Raw genomic sequence first — 5,000 nt, forward strand, 5'->3', positions numbered from 1 at the left:
TTTCGTTCTTGATTAATGAAAACATACTTGGCAAATGCTTTCGCTTCTGTTCGTCTTGCGACGATCCAAGAATTTCACCTCTAACGTCGCAATACGAATGCCCCCGCCTGTCCCTATTAATCATTACCTCGGGTTCCGAAAACCAACAAAATAGAACCGAGGTCCTATTCCATTATTCCATGCACACAGTATTCAGGCGGGCTTGCCTGCTTACACAGTATTCAGGCGGGCTTGCCTGCTTTAAGCACTCTAATTTGTTCAAAGTAAACGTGCCGGCCCACCGAGACACTCAACAAAGAGCACCCTGGTAGGATTTAAACGGGGTCCGCCTCGGGACGCGAAAGCACCCCTTCGGCTCGCCCCACCGGCAGGACGTCCCACGATACATGCCAGTTAAACACCGACGGGCGGTGAACCAACAGCGTGGGACACAAATCCAACTACGAGCTTTTTAACCGCAACAACTTTAATATACGCTATTGGAGCTGGAATTACCGCGGCTGCTGGCACCAGACTTGCCCTCCAATAGATACTCGTTAAAGGATTTAAAGTGTACTCATTCCGATTACGGGGCCTCGGATGAGTCCCGTATCGTTATTTTTCGTCACTACCTCCCCGTGCCGGGAGTGGGTAATTTGCGCGCCTGCTGCCTTCCTTGGATGTGGTAGCCGTTTCTCAGGCTCCCTCTCCGGAATCGAACCCTGATTCCCCGTTACCCGTTACAACCATGGTAGGCGCAGAACCTACCATCGACAGTTGATAAGGCAGACATTTGAAAGATGCGTCGCCGGTACGAGGACCGTGCGATCAGCCCAAAGTTATTCAGAGTCACCAAGGCAAACGGACCAGACAAGCCAATCCGATTGGTTTTGATCTAATAAAAGCGTCCCTTCCATCTCTGGTCGGGACTCTGTTTGCATGTATTAGCTCTAGAATTACCACAGTTATCCAAGTAACGTGGGTACGATCTAAGGAACCATAACTGATTTAATGAGCCATTCGCGGTTTCACCTTAATGCGGCTTGTACTGAGACATGCATGGCTTAATCTTTGAGACAAGCATATGACTACTGGCAGGATCAACCAGGGAGCTGCGTCAACTAGAGCTGAGCAGCCGGCCGCCCGGGAGTGTGTCCCGGGGGCCCGCGCGAACACGCAAGCGTCCGCTCAATTATTCTGCAAACAGGAGGAGGCCGAGCTCCCCTGCACGATACACCTCGAAACCCTCTCAGGTCCCGGCGGCGCGCAGCGCCGTCCTAGGTACTTGGTCGGTTTCGAGAGAGGCGCAATCGCCCGGAGTTAGGCGAGTAGACGGTTTTAGTGCGAACACCCTTGCTCCCAACTCAGCTTGCCGCTGCCGACAGAGGCCCGGGAGCGTGCTGTCGTGGCATTGCCGGCGGGAGACAACACGCGCCACCTATGGTGACCGGCAGCTCCAACGCCAGCGCCACACAAGGGCAAAGCCCCACTTGGGTGCAGAAGCGAACTCTCCCAGCACAGCGCACGCGCCAACACGTCCGCACAACTGCGATACAAACCACCTGCGAGAACCGCTGGGGCGACCGAGCAGCAGACGGCGTCGCGGCGCCGAGTGCCAGGCGGCGGCGCATCCTCAACGCACACAGTCCTCAATCAGACCAGCACACTGCAGATGTCCACCGCGCTTCGCACCGGGCTCGGCTGAACCAACTTTGGCCGCCAGGCGCCGCGTGCAGGGTGCGCCGCAGCGTAGCTGCGCCGCCTGCCGAGCCCGTCGGCTGGCGCTCCTGCCACTCGGCGCCCCCCACCAGCCGCCTGTTGCGCGTGCGCCCACGCAGCGCGCGGCCAACACGCCGGGCGGCCCCCCTTCACCGGCCGGGAACAGTCCCACCAAGCCACCGCCGCGTATCGCTTCATACCCACATGGGCCTAGTCACGTGTGTGGATGTGGCGGGTACCGCTGAAACAACCGGTTAATAGCTGTACCGATCGTCGCCATCACAGATTCACCTCCAGCGTGAACAACCGCTCAACAACGGATTTCCAGTTCATTTGCGTATCTTGGGCAGTAAACGTAGATGTCCACCTACATTTGCGAATTCAACAATTCTTGCATGCCAGGATGTCATGTGTCACGACACGCTACATCAGACCACATACACACTGCGACATGTGCAGAAGAGAACACGTGGAAGGTGGCCCGCGCACGTATGCGATGTCCCTTCCGCGATCCACTGTCAACCGGCATCTGCGGCATGTCCCAGATATGGAACGCGGTCCACCAGGGTAGCACTTTGTGTGAGGCAATACGACAAAGTCGGAATACACGCGTCACTACATCACACGGCTCACGCTGACCTGACCTGACTCACCGCACCACCACCCCCAGCGACCCAGGGTGACATACAATGCGTTCGTACGTTCCTCCCACACGCCTCTACGGCGTACCACAGTGCAACCTAGCTGTTATTGGGAGACGAGACAAGTAGCATCGAGCACAACATATGGAAATTGAGATTCGACACCGTTGGGCACAGCCAGCGTACGGTCACACGTATCACACTACTTCACTCTGTACGTAACTACCGATGATCGGTACAGCGTGTGGGTTACGCGTACGACATCAGCGGACAATGGACACAGACCATACCACGACGTACACTGAGGGCGTCGACATCTGAACGCAACTGAACAGCTGCGAGGCTCATTTAACACTCAAACGCCAGACCGACCAGCTTGAGAGGACGGAGACACAAAGAGAGGGGCAGAGGGGGGGGGGGGGGCGATATAGTCCTATTGCAGTACAATTGACAGTGGATAGCGGGAATATGTGGAAAGTAAGCAACACTCGCAAGACATCTACATGAGGATAACAACGACACCAGAGATTCCGAGCAGTGAACTATGTTAGGCAAAGGGACAACGTGGGTTAGGTTAAGGGACAACGTGGGTTAGGTTAAGGGACAACGTGGGTTAGGTTAAGGGACAACGTGGGTTAGGTTAAGGGACAACGTGGGTTAGGTTAAGGGACAACGTGGGTTAGGTTAAGGGACAACGTGGGTTAGGTTAAGGGACAACGTGGGTTAGGTTAAGGGACAACGTGGGTTAGGTTAAGGGACAACGTGGGTTAGGTTAAGGGACAACGTGGGTTAGGTTAAGGGACAACGTGGGTTAGGTTAAGGGACAACGTGGGTTAGGTTAAGGGACAACGTGGGTTAGGTTAAGGGACAACGTGGGTTAGGTTAAGGGACAACGTGGGTTAGGTTAAGGGACAACGTGGGTTAGGTTAAGGGACAACGTGGGTTAGGTTAAGGGACAACGTGGGTTAGGTTAAGGGACAACGTGGGTTAGGTTAAGGGACAACGTGGGTTAGGTTAAGGGACAACGTGGGTTACGTTAAGGGACAACGTGGGTTACGTTAAGGGACAACGTGGGTTACGTTAAGGGACAACGTGGGTTACGTTAAGGGACAACGTGGGTTACGTTAAGGGACAACGTGGGTTAGGTTAAGGGACAACGTGGGTTAGGTTAAGGGACAACGTGGGTTAGGTTAAGGGACAACGTGGGTTAGGTTAAGGGACAACGTGGGTTAGGTTAAGGGACAACGTGGGTTAGGTTAAGGGACAACGTGGGTTAGGTTAAGGGACAACGTGGGTTAGGTTAAGGGACAACGTGGGTTAGGTTAAGGGACAACGTGGGTTAGGTTAAGGGACAACGTGGGTTAGGTTAAGGGACAACGTGGGTTAGGTTAAGGGACAACGTGGGTTAGGTTAAGGGACAACGTGGGTTAGGTTAAGGGACAACGTGGGTTAGGTTAAGGGACAACGTGGGTTAGGTTAAGGGACAACGTGGGTTAGGTTAAGGGACAACGTGGGTTAGGTTAAGGGACAACGTGGGTTAGGTTAAGGGACAACGTGGGTTAGGTTAAGGGACAACGTGGGTTACGTTAAGGGACAACGTGGGTTACGTTAAGGGACAACGTGGGTTACGTTAAGGGACAACGTGGGTTACGTTAAGGGACAACGTGGGTTACGTTAAGGGACAACGTGGGTTACGTTAAGGGACAACGTGGGTTAGGTTAAGGGACAACGTGGGTTAGGTTAAGGGACAACGTGGGTTAGGTTAAGGGACAACGTGGGTTAGGTTAAGGGACAACGTGGGTTAGGTTAAGGGACAACGTGGGTTAGGTTAAGGGACAACGTGGGTTAGGTTAAGGGACAAATTGAGTTAGGTTAAGGGACAAATTGAGTTAGGTTAAGGGACAAATTGAGTTAGGTTAAGGGACAAATTGAGTTAGGTTAAGGGACAAATTGAGTTAGGTTAAGGGACAAATTGAGTTAGGTTAAGGGACAAATTGAGTTAGGTTAAGGGACAAATTGAGTTAGGTTAAGGGACAAATTGAGTTAGGTTAAGGGACAAATTGAGTTAGGTTAAGGGACAAATTGAGTTAGGTTAAGGGACAAATTGAGTTAGGTTAAGGGACAAATTGAGTTAGGTTAAGGGATAATCTGGTACAACCACAGTTAGGTTAAGCGATAATCTGGTACAGCCACAGTTAGGTTAAGCGATAATCTGGTACAGCCACAGTTAGGTTAAGCGATAATCTGGTACAGCCACAGTTAGGTTAAGCGATAATCTGGTACAGCCACAGTTAGGTTAAGCGATAATCTGGTACAGCCACAGTTAGGTTAAGCGATAATCTGGTACAGCCACAGTTAGGTTAAGCGATAATCTGGTACAGCCACAGTTAGGTTAAGCGATAATCTGGTACAGCCACAGTTAGGTTAAGCGATAATCTGGTACAGCCACAGTTAGGTTAAGCGATAATCTGGTACAGCCACAGTTAGGTTAAGCGATAATCTGGTACAGCCACAGTTAGGTTAAGCGATAATCTGGTACAGCCACAGTTAGGTTAAGCGATAATCTGGTACAGCCACAGTTAGGTTAAGCGATAATCTGGTACAGCCACAGTTAGGTTAAGCGATAATCTGGTACAGCCACAGTTAGGTTAAGCGATAATC

At 52.0% G+C, this 5,000-nt stretch overlaps 1 non-coding gene across 1 annotated transcript in view; it reads right to left on the bottom strand.

Moving 5' to 3' along the window:
• LOC126329519 (small subunit ribosomal RNA) overlaps positions 1-1,090 on the bottom strand; it is a 1,922-nt gene extending 832 nt beyond the window's left edge. The window contains exon 1 of the ribosomal RNA XR_007562305.1: positions 1-1,090. This exon is cut by the window's left edge and continues 832 nt beyond it. This is a non-coding gene — a ribosomal RNA (small subunit ribosomal RNA).
• Between the last annotated feature and the right edge of the window lie 3,910 nt (positions 1,091-5,000).

The sequence above is a fragment of the Schistocerca gregaria genome, unplaced genomic scaffold (genome assembly GCF_023897955.1).
Source record: "Schistocerca gregaria isolate iqSchGreg1 unplaced genomic scaffold, iqSchGreg1.2 ptg001188l, whole genome shotgun sequence".
In the NCBI taxonomy this organism is placed as follows: domain Eukaryota; kingdom Metazoa; phylum Arthropoda; class Insecta; order Orthoptera; family Acrididae; genus Schistocerca; species Schistocerca gregaria.